The 20,206-nt window shown below is 49.3% G+C and overlaps 2 pseudogenes; one reads left to right on the forward strand and one right to left on the reverse strand.

Annotated features, from left to right (window-relative positions):
- Positions 1 to 1,345: 1,345 nt before the first annotated feature.
- Positions 1,346 to 2,751, forward strand: LOC144371220 (olfactory receptor 6E1-like; annotated as a pseudogene).
- Positions 2,752 to 3,179: 428 nt separating this feature from the next.
- On the reverse strand, positions 3,180 to 14,934 carry LOC144371221 (arylsulfatase D-like; annotated as a pseudogene).
- Positions 14,935 to 20,206: the final 5,272 nt, after the last annotated feature.

Genomic DNA, 20,206 nt, shown 5'->3' on the forward strand with positions numbered 1-20,206 from the left:
AGTATAAGATTGCCCCATCTTTTCCAGGGAAACCCTTACCTTGAAACTCCCTTGGCTTGGATCGCCAATACTTCCTTGGCGTCTGTGTTTGGTGTCCGGGTTCGGTGTCCCTGTTCGGGCACCAGATGTTGGGGTTTTTAGTTCCCTATCTCCTCCTGACTGGCGGGAAAAGTGGGAAAGCACGCCCCGACCAAGACAAGCCAAGAAAGGTAAAGGTCAACTGGTGGCCTGCACCCAGCCCTCCCTCGCTGGAGGACAATAAGACGCGCCAGGGAGATGAGTTGAAGCAGGATCTCATTTATTCAGGAAGTACACACAGCTTATATACTGCACAGGAGCCAATCAAGATAAAGGTCTTAGGGTGAAGTGAGTTCACGTGTACACCCACCCCAGAGTCTGTAAGGGAAGCACAAGCTGTCCACGAGGGCGGGCGAGTCCTGGACCTATCCTGGAGGTGGTCCGCCTCTTCATTCACTGGCCACAGCACCTCCTCCTGGCTGATCACCAGGAGCCATCCCAGGAACATGTGCAGCCACAAGACCGGGAAGCAGGCAGCCAGGCCCTTCAGAGCTACACCTCTGAATATTTTTATTTATTTATTTATGAATTTATATTTATTATGAGACAGGGTCTCGCTAAGTTGCTGAGACTGGCCTTAAACTTGTGATCCTCCTGCCTCAGCCTTCTAAGTTCCTGGGATGACAGCAGTTTGCTCTAGACCCTGGCTTTCCTGTTTTTTTTTTTTTTTTTTTTTAATGTGACTCTCAAGTATATATGTGTCTCCTGTTTGTGTCCCACATTATATCTCTCTTATTTTTGTGGTTGTTGTTTTTTTTTTCTTTTTGCAGGGGGTTGCTGTGGATTTAATTCAGGAGCACTCAACGACTGAACCCTATCTCCAACCCTATTATGTATTTTCTTTAGAAACAGGGTCTCACTGAGTTGCTTACTGCCTTGCTTTTGCTGAGGCTGACTTTGAACTGGTGAACCTCCTGCCTCAGACTCCTGAGTCCCTGGCATGACAGGTGTGCACCACACCCAGTTTTTACTCATCAGAGAGCAGTATTTTTGGAGGAAGCAGGTACTAAGTTTCGTGATGAATGTAAGTATTACTTCCTGAAGTGATGTCATTGTGGGCTACATAAGCCAGCGTTCCTGTGGTGTCCACACCATGACCAGCAATGTAATAAATGTCACTTGTCTTGTCTCCACAGAGCAGCAGGATATGCACTGACTGTCTCTGCATTTCCAAAAAGCCACATAGACCAAGAGACTAAAGATAGGCCAGGAGCAAGGACAGGGACCAGGCCAGGAGAGCAGCCACCCCCAGCCTGGTGCCTGGGCAATGGCACCTCATAAACCCATCCTCACTGCTGTGCTGGATTTGGAGCTTTTAGGGGTCACAGATGTGCGAGGGCTCCAGCTCCTTTTCTTCACGGTGCTCCTGGTCATTACATGCTAACACTCCTGGGCAACCTGCTCATTATCACCCTGACCTTGGCAGACTGCCGCCTGCACACTCCTATGTACTATTTCATGCGCCATTTTTCCCTGCTGGAGGTGGGGTTCACGTCCAGGGTCACCCCACAGATGCTGGCCCACCTCCTCTCTGGTCACAGAACCATTGCCCGTGCCAGGTGCTTTATGCAAACAAGGCTCTACTTCATCTTGGGCACAGTGGAGTCCTTGCTACAGGCTGGTGACCGGTACCTGGCCATCTGCCTCCTGCTGCAGTATTCCACTCTCATGAAGCCCCGGGTGTGCAGCTGGCTGGTTCTGGCCTGTTGGGTCACCAGCGTCTTGGTCCTTGGGGTGCTGTGTGCCTGGATGTTCTTCCTGCACTTCTGTTGTTTCCGCATCCTCAACCACTTCTTTTATGACAGCACCCCCTTGCTGGAGCTGGTGTGTGATGACACCAGGATTCTGCAGCTGGTCAGCTTCCTGGGGCCATATGCACCCTGGTAAGCTCTGTGCTTGTGATGGTTTTGTCATACTGCTGCATCATTCACACTGTTCTGCACCTGCCCGTATCTGGGGGCCACAGCAAGGTCTTCTCTATTTGCTCCTCCCACACTCTGATGGTTTCACTCAGCTATGGGAGCTTCATAATCATGTACCTGAAGCCCATTCAAACTGGGAACATGACCCTCAACAAAAGAGTGGCTTTTTTCAACACCATAGTGTCACGCCTGCTGAATCCCTTCATATACTGCTTCAGGAATGATCTGGTCCAGAAAGCCAGCAGGGATGTTCTTCTCAAGGGGAGAGTGCTTTCTTCTCAGATATTCAGAGGCAAAGCTTTCCAATGCTCTGCTACTAAGCACGGCACAGTGGCACACACCTGTTATCCCAGTGGATGGGGAGACTGAGGCTGGAGGATAGCAAAGTTGAGGCCAGCCTCAGTAACTTAGTAAGGCCATAAGCAATTCAGCAAGGCATTGTCTCAAAAAAGAAGGAGAAAGAGGAGGAGGAGGAGGAGGAGAAGGAGGAGGAGGAGGAGGAGGAGGAGGAGGAAGAAAAGAAGAAGCTCTATTTCTTTTGGTTTCATTTTATTTTATTTTTCAATGAACATGAAGACCATTTTACTAGAGTGAAGAAAAAAAATATTAGTTCAAATATCTGCTGGGGGGCTGGGAATGTGACTTAGAGCTCTCCTGGCATGAAGGTTCAAATCACTAAGCACAAAAAAGAAACAAATAGATAAATAAAATTATAAAAATAAAGAAAGAAAAGAAAGAAACAAACAAACAAAAAAAACCTGCTGCTTCTCTGCTGTAATCCCAATGACTTGGAAGGATGAGGCTTGGATATTACAAGCAAAAGTGAGGTGCTAAGCAACTCAGTGAGGTCCTGTCTTAAAATATAAAATAGGCCTGGGAATGGGGCTCAGTGGTTGAATACACTGAGTTTAATCTTCAGTACTCCCTCCCCCCAAAAAAATTTGATGCTTGTAACTTTAAAGTTGAGAAAATTTACAAACCCTTTTTTGTCCAGCTGATCAAGGTCAAGGTCAATAGTGACAGGTAATGTTGACATGTGCCCTTGCCATGGTGTGATACAAATTTCTCTTTAACTTTTGTCATCTTCTACCAGAAACCAGTGACCCCAGGATGATAATTAGAAAAACTTTAGACAAATTCCAGTAGAGGGAGACACTATAGCATAACTGACCAGTGCTCCTAAAAGCTATCAAGGTCATCAAAGATGAGGAAGTCTAGGCACTGTCATGATGAAGAAGAGCCAAAGGGGACTTGCTACCTTCATGGAGGTGGGTGGTCTTTAAGCAGAATCCTACACCAGTGGAACTCAGGAAATCTGAGTGACCCATGGACAAAATTTAGTAATGCTTCATTGATTGTAACAAACATGCCATGCTAATATGCCTCGTTCTCCTCCTCCTCCTCCATATTTTTTTCTTCCTTCTCTAACTCCTCCTCCTCCTCCTCCTTCTCCTCCCCCTCTGCCCTCTCCTCATTCTTCTCCTCATCATCATCTTCATCTCTCCTCCTCCTGCTTTCTCCTCCTCCTCCTCCTCCATCTCCCCCTTCTCCTCCTCCATCTCCTCGTCCTCCTCCTCCTACATCATCTCCCCCTCCTGCTGCTCCTTCACTTCCTTCTCCGAATATCTCACCTCTTCCTCCTCCTCAATCTCCTCCTGCTCCTTCTCCTTCTACTCCTCCTGCTTCTACTTCTCCTCTTCATTTTCCTTGTTATCCTCCTCCTCAACCTTTTCCTCCTCCATCTCCTCCTCATCATCATCTCTTTCCTCTTCCTCCACCTCCTCCATCTCCTGATCCTCCTTCTCCTCCTCCTCCTCCTACATCATCTCCTCCTCCTGCTGCTCCTTCACCTCCTCCTCCAAATATCTCACGTCGTCCTACTCCTCCATCTCCTCCTGCTCCTTCTCCTCCTACTCCTCCTGCTTCTACTCTCCTCTTCCTTTTCCTTGTTATCCTCCTCCTCAACCTTCTCCTCCTCCATCTCCTCCTCCTCCTCATTTCTCTCCTCTTCCTCCACCTCCTCATCTTCTGATCCTCCTTCTCCTTCTTCTCCTCTTCCTCCTCCTCCTTGTCCATGCCCTCCTCTTTCTCCTCCCTTTCTCCTCCAATTCCTCCTTCTCTTTTTCTCCTCATCATATTCAACATCATCATCTCTACTCCATCTTCTCCTCCTCCACCTCCTCCTCCTCCTCCTTCTCCTCTTCGTCCTCTTCCTTCTGTCCTCCTCCCACTACTTTTCCTCTTCCTCCTCCATCTCCTTTTTTGTCCTTTATCTTCTTCTCTTCTCCTCTCTCTCCTCCTCCTCCGTCTCTTCTTCCTCCACCTTCTCCTTCTCCTCCTCCTCATCATCCCTCCTCCTCCCCTTCTCCTCCCCCTCCTCCCCTTCCTTTTCTTCCTACCTCTCCTTCTCCTTCTCCTCACTCTCCTCCTCCTCCTCCTCCTTCCCCTTCTACTCCTCCTCTTCCACCTCATTTTTCTCCATCTCTTCCTCCTCGTTCTCCTTGTCCTCCTCCTTCTCCTCTTCAACATCATCATCTCTTTTCCATCTCCTCCTCCTTCTCCTCCAGCTTCTTCTCCTTCTTTTCCTAATCTCTCTCTCCTTCTCCTCCATATCCTCCTTCTTCTTCACCTTCTTCTCCTCAATCTTCTACTCATTATTCTCACAACCTTCTCCTCCTCCTCCCTCTTTTCCTCATCCTCCATCTCATATTTTTCCTTCTTCGGCATCTTCTCCTCCTCCTGCATCTCCTCCTCCTGCTGCTCCTTATCCTCCTCCTTCTCCTACTCCTCCTTCATCTACTTTTTCTGCTCCCTCTCTTTCTCCTCCTACCCCTCCTTTTTCTCCTCTTTCATCGCCTCTTCTCCTCTTCCAACTTTTCCTCATCCTCCATCTTCTCCTCCATCTCCTTCTCCTCATGCATCCCTCTCTTCCTCCTCATCAACATCATCATCTCTCCTCCTCCTCCATCTCCTTCTCCTTTTTCTTTCTCTACTTTTTTTCTCCTCATCCCTCCTCCTCCTCCATCTTTTCTTCCTCCTCCTCCATCTCCTCCTCTTCTTCTTCCTATACTACTCCTCTTTCCTCTCCTTTTCCCCCTCCTCCTCCCCTCTTACTCTTTCTTCTCCTCCTCCTCCCACTCTTTCTCCTTGTCCTCCTTGTCCTTTTTTTCTCCATATCCTCGTGCTCCTCCTCCATCTCCTCCTTCTTATTCTCCATCTTCTCTTTCTCCTCCTTATCTCTTTTTCTACTCCATCTCATCATCATTATCTCTCCTCCTTCTTCTCCTCCTTTCTCTCCTCCTCCTCCTTCTCCATCTCCTCCTCCTCCTTCTTATCTCTCCTCCTCCTCATCATCATCATCATCATCATCATCTCTTTTTAATCTCCTCCTCCGCCTCCTCCTCTTCCTCCTTCTTCTCCTCCTCCTTGCCTCCTCCTGCTCCTTCTTCTTCTCCTCCTCTTTCTTCTTCATCTCCTCCTCCTTCTACACCTCCATCTCCTCCTCCTCCATCTTTTCCTCCTTTCTCTTCTCCTCTTCCTCCTCCATCTCATCCTCCTACTTTGTTTCCTCTTCCTACTTATGCTGCTTCTCCTACTCCTCCTCATCTCTCTCCTCTTCCTCCTCCATCTCCTCTTCCTCTTCCATCTCCTCTTCCTTCTGCTCCATCTTTTCCTCCTCCTCCTCTCTCCTCCTCCTCCTCTCTCCTCCTCCTCTTATCTCTCCTCTTGTTTCTTCTCCTCCTCCTCATCATCATCTCTCCTACTGTTCCTCATCTCTCCTCCTCCTCCTCCTTATCATCATCATCATCGTCATTATCATCTCTCCTCCTCCTCCATCTCTTTCTCCTCCACCTCCTCCTCTTCAATCTCCTCCTCCGTCTCCTCCCTCTACTATTTCTACTCCTCCATCTCTTCCTTCTCCACCTCTTGTTTCATCTTCTACTCCTCCTGCTCATCTCTCTCCTCCTCCCTCTTTTTCTCCATCTCCTCTACTTCTCCTTTTTCTCCTCCTCCATCTCCTCCTGTTGCTTCTTCTCCTCCTTTTTCTCCTCCATCATCTCCTCTCCTCCTCTTTCAACTCCTCCTCCTCCACCTTCTCCACCTCCATCTCCTCCACCTCCTCTATCTCTTCATTGTTCTCCTTCATCTCCTCCTTCTTCTCCTCCCTCTCCTCCTCCTTCTGGTCCTCCTAATCACTCCTTTTGCTCATCTCTTCTCTTTCTCCTCCTCATCAGCATCAATTCTCCTCTTCCTTCTCAATTCTCCTTCTCCCCTTCATCATCATCTTCATCATCTGTACTCCTCCTCTTACTTCTCCACCTACTCCACCTCCTTCTCCTCAATATCCTGCTCCTCCTTCATCTCCTCCTCCTCCACCTCCTCCTCCTCTATCTCCTTGTCATCCTCCTCAATCTCTTCCTTCTTCTCTTCTTTCCTCCTCCTCTTCCTCATCCTCCTGCTCCTCCTAATCTTTTCTCCTACTCCTTATACCTCCAACTTCCTCTCATCATCATCACATCGTCTCTCATCATCATCATCATCTCTCCTCCATCTTTTCCTCTTCATCTTCATCCTCCTCCTCCATCGCCCCCTCCTCTTCCTGCTCCTTCTCCTCCACCTCTTCCATCTCCTTCTCCTTATCCATCTCTTCCTACTCCTCTGTATTCTTCTTCTCCGCCTTCTCCTCACTCTCCTTCTCCTCCACTTTCTCGTCTCTCTACTTTTCCTCCTTCTTCTCCTCTCCCTCCTTCTCCTCCTCCTCTATCTTCTTTTTTCTCCTCCCGTTCCTCTTAAACTCTCCTTTCTCCTCCTCATCATAATCTCTCCTCTGTCTCTGCCTCCTCCTCCACCTCCTACTCCTTCTCCTCTTGCACCTCCTCTATCGCCTCCTCTTTGTCCTGCTTCTTCTCCCTCTCTTCTTCCTACTCCATTTCATCTCTCCTCCTCCTACGCATCATCATCATCTCTCCTCCTTCTCCTCCTTTTTCTCCTCATTATTATTACTATTCTCCTCATTATTATCTTCTCTTTCTTCTCTTCCCCCTCATCCTCCTACTCCTCCCCATCCTTCTCCTCCTTCTTCCTCTCATCCTTCTCTTCTATCTCCTTCTTCTTTTTCTCTGTCTTCCTTCTTCTCCCTCTTCTCTTCCATCTCTCCTCCTCCTCCTCCTCCTTCTTTTCTTTTTGCTCCTCCTTCTCCTCTTCTTTTCCCTTCTCCTCTACCTCCCTCTCCTCCTCCTTCGACTCATCCCTCCTCCTCATCGTCATCATCTCTCCTCTATCTCCTCCTCATCATCATCCTACATCTCTTCCTCCTCCTTTTCCTTTTTCTTCTCCTCCTGCTCATCTCACCTCCTCCTTCTCCTCCATCTCCTCATTTCTATCATCTTTCTCCTCCTCCTATTCCTGCTCCTCCTTCTCTTCATTTTGCTCATCTCTCTCCTCCTACTCCTCCTCGTCCTCCTTCTCCTCCATCTCCTCCTCCTCTTATTCCTCCTCCTCCTGCTCCTTCTTCTCTTTCTCTTGTTTACCTTCCTCCTCCTTCTCCCTCTCCTCCTCCTTCTGCTCTTTCTCCTCCTTCTCCACCTCCATCTCCTTCTCCTCCATCTCCTCCTCCTCCTTCACCCTGTCCTCATCCTCCTCCTTAAAAACATCATCACTAGTCAATCTCCTTTTTCTGCCTCCTTCTCTTATTCCTCTTCCTCCTGTTCCTTCTCCTCCTCCTCCTTTTCCTTTTTCTCCTCCTCATCTCTCTTCTCCTTCTTCATCTCCTCCTCCTCCTCCTTCTTTTCCTTCTCCTCCTCCTCCTTCTTCTCCTCCTCCTCCTTATGTCTCTTATCCTCTTGGTTTCCCTCCTCCTCCATCTTTTCTTTCTCCTCCTCCTTCTCCTCCTCATCCTCCTCCATATACTCCCCCTCCTCCTCCACCATCTCCTCCTCCTTCATCTTCTCCCTCTTCTCTTTTTCCTCCTTCTCATCTCTCCTCCTCTTCCTCACAATAAACATCATCTTCTCTTCTCCATCTCCTCCTCCTCCTCCTCCTCCTCCTCCTCCTCCTTCTCTTCCTCATCCTCTTTCTCCTCCTGATCCTCCTCCTTCTCCTCCATCTCTTTCTCCATCTCCCTCTTCTCCTCCTCCTCTTCCCCCTCTTCCTCCCACTTCTCCTCCTCCCTCTCCTCTTCCTGCTCCTTAATCTCCTCCTTTTCTTCCTCTTTTCGTTCACCTCCTTCTCCCCCTCCTTCTTCTCCTCCTCTTTCTTCTCCTCCTCCTCCATCTCTTTTCTTCCTTCTCCTCCTCCTCCTTTTTCTTCTCTTCCTTCTTCTTCTCCTCCCCCTCACAGTCCTTCTCCTCCTCCTTCATCTCCTACTTCTCATCCATCTTCTTTTCTTTTCCTTCCTCTCCTCTTTTTTCTTTTCTATTTTCCTTCTCCTCTTCCCCCTTTTCTCCTCCTCCTCCATCACCTCCTCCATCTCTTCCTTCTTCTTCTCTCTCCTCCTCTTCATTACTCATTCTTCTCCTCATCATCAACATCATCATTTTTCCTAAATCTTCTCCTTCTCCTCCTCCTCCATCTCCTTCTCCTTCTCCTCCTACTCCTTGTCCTCCTCCTCCTCATCTCTCTCTTTTTTCTCCTCCTCCTTCATCTCCTCTCCTCTTCTTCAATCTCCTCCTTTTTCATCTTCTCCTCCTCATCATCTTATCCTTCTTCTCCTCTTCCTTCTGCTCCTCCTCCTCCATATCCTTCTCTTTCTCCTTCCTATCCTCCTCCTCCTCATTTCTCCTCCTTCCCCTCATCTCTCCTCCTTCTTATCATCATCATTTCTTCTTCTCCTCCCCTCCTTCTCCTCCTCCTCCTCATAATCTTTTCTCCTTCTCCTCCTCCCCCTTTTCTCCTGCTCCTCCTCCATCACCTCCTCCTCCAATTCTTCCTCCTTCTTCTCTCTCTCCTCCTCCTCATTTCTCTTTCTCCTCCTCCTCCTCAACATCATCATCTTTCCTAAATCTCCTCCTCCTTCTCCTCCATCACCTCCTCCTCCAATTCTTCCTCCTTCTTCTCTCTCTCCTCCTCCTCATTTCTCTTTCTCCTCCTCCTTCTCAACATCATCATCTTTCCTAAATCTCCTCCTCCTTCTCTTCCATCTCCTCCTCTTTGTCCTTCTTCTGCTCATCTCTCTCCTTTTCCTCCTCCTCTTTCATCTCCTCTCCTCCTCTTTCATCTCCTCTCCTCATCTTCCATCTCCTCCTCCTTTTCCATCTCTTCCTCCTCCATCTCCTTCTCCTTCTCCTCCTCCATCTCCGCCTCATTACCCCCTCATCCTCCCCTCCATCTCCTCCTCCTCTTCCTTTATATTCTCCTTCTCATCATCTCTCCTCCACCTCATCTCTACTCCTCTTCCTACTCTTACTCATTCCCCTCCTTCTCGTTCTCCTACTCCTCCCCGTCCTTTTCCTCCTCCTCTCATTCACACTCCTTCTCCTCCTCCTCCACCTCCTTGTCCTTATCCTCCAACTCCTTCTTCTTCTCTCTCTCTTTTTCTGCCTCCCCATCTCTCTTTTTCATTCTCATCATTTTTTTCTTCTATTTCTCCTCCTATTTCTTCTCCTCCTCCAATTTCTCCTTCTTTCTCTTCTTTTCCTCCTCCTTCTCCATCTCCTCCTCCTCCTTCATCTCCTCCTTCTTCTACTCCCTATTCTCCTCTTCCTCCTCCTCTATCTCATCCTCCTCCTTTTTCTCCATCTCTTCCTCCTTCTCAATATTCTCTGTCTTTTTCTACTCCTGCTTCTCCTTTTCTTCCTCCTCCTTTCTCTTTTTCTCCCCTCATTTATCTCCTCTTTCTCCTCCTCCATCTTCTCTTCTATCTCCTCCCTCTCTTTCTCTTCCTCCTCCACTCTTTCTTCTTTCCTCCTGCATCTCCTCCTCCTCCTCCATCTCCTCCTTCTCCCTGTCCATTTTCTTTTTCTCCTTATCTCTCTCCTCTTCCTCCTCCTCATCTCTCCTCTTCTTTCTCCTCTTCCTCAACGTCTCTCCTCTTCCTCTTTCCTCTCCATCTCCTCTATATCCTCCACTTTCTCCTCATCTTTCTTCCTCCTCATTATCATCTTTTCTTAATCTCCTTCTTCTTCTCGTCATCCTACTTCCCCTTCTCCTCCTCCTCCTGCTCTTTCTTCTCCTCCTACATCTCCTTCTTCTCCTCCTGCTCCTTCTTCTTCTCCTGCTCATCTCTTTCCTCTCATTCTTCTTCATCTCTTACTTCTCCTCTCCTCCTCCTCCTTCTCTTTCTCCTCCTCCTCCTGCTCTTTCTCCCTTTTGTCCTTCTTCTCCATCTCCTCCTCCTTCTCCTCCTCTTTCTTATCTCTCTCATTCTCATCCTCTTCCTCCTCCCCCTCTCCTCCTCCTCCTCTATCTTCTCCTTCATCTCCTCCTCATTCTCCTTTCCCACTTCCTCATCTCTCCTACTCCTCCTTTTCATCATTTTCTCTCCTCTATCTCCTTTTCCTTCACCTCCTCCTTCTTCTCTGACTCCTCTGTAACTTTGTCTTCCTTCTCTTTCTTCTCCCTCTTCTCCTCTTCTTCTTTTCTCCTCCTCTGCATCATCATCATCATCTCTTCTCCATCTCCTCCTCCTCCTCCTCCATTTTTTACTTCTATTCCTCCTCCTTATCTTCCCCTACTTCTCCATCTTTTCCTCCTCATATTCCTCCTTCTCCTCCACCTCGTTCTTTTCCTCCTTCTCCTCCTCAGCCTCCTTTTCCTGCTCTTCCATCTCCTTTTACTTCTTCTCCCTCTCCTCCTCCTCCTCATCTCTCCTCTTCTTCCTCCTCTTCATCTCTCCTACATCTCCTCCTCCTTCATCTCCTCTTGCTTTTATTCCTCCTCCTCTTTTTCCTCCTCCTTCTCCCCTCCTTCTCCTCTCCCCTACCACCTCCTCCTCCAAATTCTCTTCTTTTTTCTCCTCCTCCTTTTCTCATCCTTTTCCTCTTTCCCATCCTTTTTTCCCTCATTCTCCTCCTCTTTCTCTTCCCTCTCCCCCTCCTCATCTCTCATCTTCCTCCTCATCATCAACATCATCTCTCCACCTACTCCTCCTCCTCCTCCTTGTCTTTCTTTTTCATCTCCTTTCCTCCTCTTCTGCCTCCTCTTCCTCCTTTAATTTCTTTTCCTCCTTCTTCTCCTCCATCTCCTCCTCCACCTCTGTCTCTTTCTCCTCCTCTTCATCATCATCTCCCCCTCCTCCTCCATAGTCTCCATGCTCTGGAACCTCCGATGCGGACTCCTTTGGCTCCCTGTCTCTGTTCCTCCCTGTGGCTAGCCCATCATCTCTGTAGATCCCGTTGCACCTCCCCAGCTGCTGGTGTTCATCTGTGGCCTCCAGTAACCCTCCATGATCGGAGTTCCAATAGGTGATTGTGGAGTTCTTCAGACGGTTCTAATCAAGGGCTTGGAGGGCTTTAACTGTGGAGAAGGTGAAAGGTGTCAGAGAGAGCACTCACACGGGTCTCAGCTGGGGGCATGAGCTTCCCATTCTATGCACAAGCCACCTTGTACTGGACCGTCACAGAAAGAGCCCCCTGCCCAGAGACTACAGGGATATGTGTGATCACGGTTCTGAGACTGTCATGCCCAGGTCTTCTTAGCACTGCGTCACCTCGAAAATCAGGAGAGACTTGCAAAGAAATATCCAGGACGTCGTCAGCAGGCATGGTTTTGATGTGCAGTGCCGGTGGGGTCAAGTGCCCTAATAAAAGGGTAAGAGGGTGGCTGGGGCGGGGAAAAGCCATGACAGATTCCAGCCCACATGGAAGGAACCACAACCAATAGCAGCAAAGTTTATGATGGCCATTATCAGAAGAGCACGGGACACCTGCAAACCCAGCAGTATCTCCCTGCACCGTGGAGACCAGCGGTCCTTCCTACCTCTGAAGGCACAGAGGCCAATTCACGAGGGACGTGAGCTGCTGTCCTCCTTGGGAACATGTGCCTCTCACGTAGTTCAGATGTCAGGATATTCGTGCAAAAACATGTCACCTGACCTGTGAGGGCTTCCATGTCTCCAGGAAACCCTCGCAGATGAAAGAGTCTGCAAGTTCTTTCTTCTCTCTAGCTTGTCCCCAAGCCCCGAAAGCAGAGCCCTTTTCCTCCACGATGCTGAAAGCTAACGTTTTCTCTCATCTTCCTGTAACCACTAAGGGTGACGCTGAATGACAGCTTCTCACAAAACTGACTGCTAACGAAATGATTGGTTTTGTGCAAAATTAGACTATCACTGGGAAGAAATGAACAAACAAGTGACACGAGTTGGGTGTACTCTCACCCTTTCTTGATCTTGACTTACCTACAAACCACTCCATCCCCTCTACGTTGTCTCTGTATAAACCATGGCATCTTCTCCTGAGGAAGGCTTTCAAGGTCACCAGAGGAGTGTGGACGTGCAGCTGGGACACAAAGAGGAGAAAGGGCCTGTTTTTGTTTGTGAAATTAGAAAACCACTGGAATTATGGACGGGAGATGATGGTGTCCACAGTGGACCTTGAATGTGCTACATCCGTGACCTGGGTTCACCTGCTGGGATTTTACTGTGAGGGGTCCCCTCAAAAACTCATGAGTGAGACCATGCAAGAAAGTTCACAGGTAAAATGATTAGATCATGAGAGGTGTGACCTAGAAGTGGATTAATCCACTTGGATGAACTCACTGGGTGGTGACTGTAGCACGTGGGGTGTGGCTGGAGAAGGGGATCCCTGGACTGTGCCTTTGGGGTCTCTATCCTGTCCCTGGTGAGCAGAGCTTTCTCTGCTTCCTTGTGCCCTGTCTTGAGCTACTCTCCTCCTCCAGGGCCTTCTGCCATTTTGTTCTGCTCCCCTTGGGCCAGAACCATGGAGTCAGTTGGCCAACCATGGACTGAACCTTGGAAACCATGAGCCCCAAATAAACTCTTCCTTCTCCAAATGTTCTCTTGGGACCTTTGGTCACAGTGGCAATTTTGTCTGAGTAAAACAATATCCATGGTCAGTATGCTACAGGAAGATATTTTGAGAGGGAGTGACGGGACACCCCACCCACCCACCCTGTGTTACAGAACATTGCCATCATTATTATTTTATTATTAGGTGCTGCTAATTTCTGACTTTCCCTAATTTATAAATTAAATATCTTCATAGGTATGTACGCATAGGAAAATAGTTATATATTATACTATATGTATGAATATTTATTACTTATATATGAATGGTTGGGTACTTTCTGAGGTTTCAGGCATTCCCTGGGCCTTGGAAAGAGTCCCTGATGCATGACCACTACTTGGATACTTTCCAGTGCAACCCGGTAACTCAACGCAGAGATCCAAGTGTGGAAACCAATTCATACAAAGAGGTTGGACCTTTCCTTTTTCTTTTCTTTTCTTTTTTTTTTTTTAGCACCAGAGATGGAACCCAGGGGTGCTTCCCCACTAAGTCCCTTCCCCAGTCCTTTTGATATTTTATACAGACAGAGTCTCACTGAGTCTCTTATGGCCTCTCTCAGTTGCTGAGGCTAGCCTCCTACTTGCCATCCTCCTGCCTCAGCCTCCCCAGCTGCTAGGATGACAGACATGGGCAAAGTGACTCCATAAAGAAATCCTTCAGCATATACACTGTGGATTACTATGTAGCCATGAAGAAGAATAGCTTCCTTTCATTTGTGAATGAAGTGTGAGTTTGGACCTTTTCAATGCTCTTGCTGCTATGGGACCCCAGGGTAGCTCATAGCTCAGAAACTGCCCCCCACCCCGGATCGTGAGGGTCTCCACCTTTGAACGTAGGCCGTGGCTTCCTGCAGCATCCGTCTGGTGGTGCTCCCCACATCCATGGGGTGCTCGGTGACCTGGTGGTTCCGCATTAGCACACAGTTTTCCAGAGTCGCAGGAACCCACAGCTGGAGAACCACGTGGTGAAGACGAGGCTGGCTGTGTGCCCGACTGCGGTCTAGGAATCCGAGAGGAGGCCACTGAGTTTGGCAGCCATGGGTGTCAGGACGCCCAGAGCCAAAATTCGGGTGTAGCGGCTGAACCGGGCAGCCACTGTGACCCCCAGCTCTGGGGGCCTGTAAGGGTCGCAGTTGTTGATCAGGGTGAAGGGCAGTCCATAGAAGTAGTGGGAGCTATGGTTCAGCGGGTGGTGGCAGTGGTCACCGCGGGACACGCAGCTCACGCCCTGGTGCCACTTTCCTGCGAGTGGAAGTGGGTGGTCAGCCACACAAAGGGCGCACGCTTTTGCCTGGGACAAAGAACCCTGAGGCCATTTGGATGCAGTCAGGGGAAAGAAACCTTCAAAAGAGCAGATCCTGAATCAGCAGAGGCTATGAGTGACCTCAACCAAGACTTACTTTTGGTGTTGGGTACCAGGGATTGAACTCAGGGCCACTCGACTCCCGAGCCCCATCCCCAACCCTTTTTTGTTTATTTAGAGACAGAGTCTCGCTGAGTCACTTGGGGCCTCGCTAAACTGCTGAGGTGGGCCTCTAACTTGCGGTCCTCCTGCCTCAACCTCCCAAGCTACTGGAATTACAGGTGGTGGAGCCAGGCTCTGAAGAGCTTTCTGATTCCTTGGGGCTGAAGAAGATAGACAGGTTCATAGAAGGAGAGAAGGCAAAATATAAATCAAGAACCCCAAACCTCTGCAATGAGGAGAACTTCTGAACTGAAAACCATCCGAGAGGGCCGGAGTGGAGCCAGATACCAACTCAGGAGGCGGAGAAGGATGAAAGTTTTGTTTTTTTTTTCCTCCAGAGGAAATTGGTCCCTTGACATTTGGATGGGAGGGGAATCAGGTGTTCAAATACTTATGAGGCTGGTGGCATAGCCTTGTTCCTTTGGAATTTTTGCAATAGTGGTTTCATTGGCAGGAAGCCCGCCTGAGCCTGCATTCCAGTAGAGGACCAGGTACTCATTGTTGTCCATTCCTGCGGATCCCACAGCAGAGCAAGGTTAATGTTCCCTTTGCTAGGAACAGGTCTTAGCAAAGGGATTCTGAGCACCAGGGGGCAAGAATCTGGCTGTCAGCACTTGGGGAAGGTGGAGAAGTGGTGCTCTAGGTAGGGAATGGGTGCACATCAGAGAGGTTGTTGAATGTGCTATTGTGCACAGCATGACCCCACCACTGAGCATCATCTGCCCCAATGTCAGCTGCATAAGTTGGACACACCTTGCCTATCATGAGAACCAACCCAGTCTATCTATCTATCTATCTATCTATCTATCTATCTATCTATCTATCTATCAATCATTACCTATCATCCAGGTACCATTACGTTGCATCTATCCCCTTTCTATCCACACATCATTTATCTGTCACCTGTATATGCATTACGCATCTGTCACCTCTATATACCTCTATCACCCATCATTAGCTATCACCTGTTCCTCTATTATCTATTGACAGGATTGCTATCAATTGAGCATCATTAATCCATCTTCCTTCATTGATGGTATCACCACCATCATCTATGGAGCATTGTATCTCACCTGTCAATCACTGTATTTCTGCTTCTCATCCACCAATAATGGTGGTCATCCCATCCCAGAAGGCTCCCTCTGCACAGCCTACCAAGGGCACCTACCTGGCAATTTTATGAGACAAGAGCTGGTACGTAGAAAATATCAGAAGGAAAAAAACCTTTCTCCTGTACCAGACGTGCACAGACATTTGTGTTGGGTGTTTTTTCCCTGAGCAATTTTTTTCTCTGAGTATCAGCACGATTCCCACAGAACCTGAAGTTTGCTGTGTGTCCCAGATCAGCTAGGGACAATCTAGACCTCAGGAAGAGGTGTGTGGTTATCTGTGACTCCCATTTGATTAACCCAGGGGTACCTAACCCTTGAGCCCCCTCTGTAGCCCTATTTTGCATTTTACTTAGAGACAGGGTCTCACTGAGTTGCTTAGGGCCTCCTTTTGACTGAAGCTGGCTTTGAACTTATGATGCTCCTGCCTCAGCCTCCCAACCGCTGGGATGACAGGTGTGCGCCACCATGCCCGGTATTGTGCGTAGGTTTTAACACCCACAGGGGCTGAGGGTCGTGAGGGGTGAGGGCATACGAGGTCCTGTTCTGAGCACACACTGCAGGAAGGTAACAGGAGGGCACATTAGCTTTCAATTTCCCAGTATCTGCGGAATCACTACCCAGCTAGAGTGGTGATGGGGTCCAGGCTGCAGCCTGGAGCTGCTGTCCAGTGTCCCTGCGACACCCACCTGATCGGAGTGGCTCTGCTAGGGGTAAAGAGCGGGGGACCGCCAGGTGCTGGGTGAGTCTCATGCCCTCCTCCACCAGCCGGTTGATATTGGGGGTCCTGAGAAAATCAGATGAATGTCACTTGGGAAAGCGTTGGGAATGCTCTCGGCCTCAGACGAGGCCTCCATGGAACTTCCCAAGGCTGTGTGGCACCTGTCTTAGTGCACCCAGTTCTCTGAGTTTGAAAAGGACAGATGAGGCTCACCCGGGGTGGTTCCTCCTACAGCCCTCCCCCCACCTCAGCTGTTGCCAAAGCTACAAAAGGCACCCCAGATTTTGAATTTTGGCTTTGGCCTGGGGGGCTGGCACAGAGACACCTTGCCCATTTCAATTTCTGGAGGTCATGAATGACAGATGTTGCACAGTGATTATGAACACGGGCTGCGAGAGACACTTTTGTCCAGCTGGGGAATGACGTGGGTTCTGAGCCCAGGCAGTCTGGGCTCAGCCAGGACCTTAGGTGGGTTCAGGGTACAAAATGCACATCTGCGTGGTGACATTCTCCTCTTAGGGTGAGTTATGGGGAACCCCCTGTCACAATAACTCTGTGGTTACATCGCAGGGCTTCTTAGAGGAAGATGGACCCCAACAAAATTACATTTGAAGGAAGAGATGACCGATGTCACACACAAAGGCAAAGTTTTTGGCTTTTTCTTATTTTTTTTTGGGGGGGCATGCAACCCAGGGAGCTTGTATGCTTTAAATATCCCATCAGCATCCACGAAGGGTGCACCCTGAGTTTCCTACCAGGTTTCTCAGGTGCAAAATTCAAAGAGAAGATAAAACACTTCACCTAAGAGCTTTTGCAGTCAGACGTGCAAAAATAGATTGAGAATCACACTGTAGATACGAATTCCAAAGGCAGTGACCCAGCCCCTAGAGCTCAAGGAATTCCCCATGGACTGTCAGATGACAGGTGCTAGTCTCTTCCCTTCTCCCTTGGAGAAGGCTGCATCTGGTGGGAGCTAAGCTATAAAAGCTCAGACCTTGTTCTTCATGCGCCTAAAGCTGACCACTCAGTGACCTCCCATAAGAAAAGTTTTGCTCCCCTGAGGACAACTGAGATGTGGTGCTATTGGTGAGCAGCAGGTGAACACCAGAAATGTTGGTCAACATCCTAAAATGCACAGGATGGGCCCATCACACAGAGTGATCTGGGCCAGTGTACCAGTAGGACCAAGGCTAAAGAACCTTGTCAGTCCTTCCATCCATCCATCTATTCACCAACCCACCCATTCATCCACCATTCCACCATCCATCCATACATCCATCCATTCATCCATTCATCCATTTGCCCATCCACACGCCCATCTGCCTGTCCATCCACCCACCCACCCATCAATCCGCCCACCCATCCATCCACCCACCCATCCATCCACCCACCCATCCATCCACCCACCCGTCCATCCATTCACCCATCCACCCATCTACCAATTTGCCTATCCAACCACCCATCTTCCCACCCATCCACCCACTCATCCATCCATCCATCCACTCATCCAACTATCTATCCATCCATCCTCCCACCCACCTATCCACCCATCCACCCATCTATCCATCTATCCATCCTCCCACCCACCCACCTATCCACCCATCCACCCATCTATCCATCTATAATCCACCCACCCACCCACTATCCACCCATCCACCCATCTATCCATCCACCCACCCTCCCACCATCAACCCATCCACCAATCTATCCATCTATCCATCCACCCACCCACCCACCATCCACCCATCTATCCATCCATCCATCCAGGCAACCATCTATCCATCCACCCATCCACCCATACATCCATCCATCCACCCAGGCAACCATCTATCCATCCATCCATCCATCCAGGAAATCATCTATTCATCTACCCATCTATCCATCCACCCACCCACCCACCATCCACCCATCTATCCATCCATTTATCCACCCACCCATCCATCTATCCATCCACCGGATGGGCAGATAGACAAATGCATGATGCCTGGATGAAAACATGGACAGATGGGTGGGTGGAGGAATGGCTCGTTCATAAATGGATACCTAAGACTCAGGCTGATGGATTTGGGGTAAAATTCTAGTGATTTGCTAACCCTGAGAATAAAGGACTCAGAACTGAGTACAATTATACAAGCCTGTATGTAACCCTCTACCCAGTTTAGCCAAAATAAGAAAATACCCCACACTCTCTAAGATTCTCTAGCCTCCAAAGATCTCCATTCAGACCTTCTCCTGGCCACCATTTTGGCTCTGGCTCCCCCACACCCCACTAAGACATGCGTTTTGCCCTAGTCTCCAGTCCTATTGGGGATCAGGGTTTCTGTGAACACAGGATATGCGAGTATCTTTTGGACTCACTGCTTTCAAATCCTTTGGGTCTGAACCTAGCGGTGGCATTGCTGGGTTATATTGTGATTCAATCTTAAGCTTTTGAGGGCCCACTATATTGTTCTGCCCGGGACCACCTGGAGCCCCAGGAGCTGGAGAGGCAGGAGGAGCCTCCCTAGAGTCCATGGATGGAGCTCAGCCTGGGACTCTGGTCTCAGCCTCCGCCCTCCAGGGCTGGGGGAGGGGTGGTGGTGCCTGGATTACATTTAAGTCTCTTTGTTTTTGGTTATTTATTACAGCAGCCCCAGAAAAAACCCTCCTCAAGTCGTTTGAGAGGGCTAAGACCCTATTTCTACTGTTGGAAAATAATCATTTTTGGTGCTGAGTTCTGCAGCACTAAGAAATTTCATTTGCACTGGTCGATTTTAAGTGAATTATTCCACGAAACTGCACACAAGGCAGCACCCCAACACCAAAACCGCACTCTACTTCAGTGTAAGGTTCTCATAGCAACCAACATCCCCGATGCCCAGAGCATCTGCAGGATGTTTGGCTTGGAGGCGTTCGGTGATTTCTGCTCACAGGTCTGCAGAAGCCAAAATACAAGGAGGAGAAGCAGGGTGAGTCCCTGCAGAAGAAATAAATGTACAGGATTTGGCATGCAAAGTTTACACCATCCATATGTAGATGTCAGGGGTCTGGTGAGGGATTGAACCGAACTCCTATGATGCCAACTAAGCCCCCAAAAAATTATCCACTTGTGGGAAGCCTCTGGTTTTGCAGCAGCCCAAGAAAACCAGAGTGGAGTCTCTACTGCTAATGGCCAATCAAGACCAAAGCTGAGAGAGGCCCATTTTCCCCCCTGCACCCAAACTGGAGATTTTCAGCAAGCAATCAGACACTGAGCCCTCCTAATAAGAAAGTTTCCTCCACTTTAACCCCATGCAAACAGCAGAGGTCCCCTCTTTATCCTCTGGGGACACATTCCAAAAATCTCAGAGGATGTTGAAAGTTCAGCTAGTACCTAACCCTATATAGACTGTACTTTTCCAGTATATGTAGATGCCTGTCATAACGTATAATTTATAATCTAGGCAGGGCACTAGCAGGACCAGACTCACAGGGACACTAGGATTTTAAACCACACATGGGGGATTCAAAGCAACCCCAGAGACGCAGTGCAGCCGGCAGAGAAGAGAGTCCCTGAGCCTCTGAACAGGGGGCCAGGCACCCCACCGCGCCAGTGACTACTAGGAGCTTCACTGATGGGTCCTGGGCTCCACCTGCCCCAGGACCTAGAGGGACTCAGCTATCCAGGACGCGCTGGGGGTGGGGCAACCCGGGAGAACAGGTGGGCGAAGTCACTGTGACGTCACAATGTGGAGGGAGGGTAGCCGAAGGAAAGGGGTGGGGGCTGCAATAGATCTTGTGCACCCTGGGGCTGGGGGACTGGAGGCCGGTCCCACTGCTGGAGGATCGGGGCGCGCGAGGGTGCAGTGGGCAGACTGGAAGACCCAGAGCGGGACTGGCGTGTTCTAGCGCTGGGGGGGGCGGGACAGCTGTGGTGGGGGCGGGGATGAGGGAAAGTCAAGGGTCCGCATCCTGTGGTTTTTAGCGGGCGGT

The sequence above is a fragment of the Ictidomys tridecemlineatus genome, chromosome 16 (genome assembly GCF_052094955.1).
Source record: "Ictidomys tridecemlineatus isolate mIctTri1 chromosome 16, mIctTri1.hap1, whole genome shotgun sequence".
Classification (NCBI taxonomy): Eukaryota; Metazoa; Chordata; class Mammalia; order Rodentia; family Sciuridae; genus Ictidomys; species Ictidomys tridecemlineatus.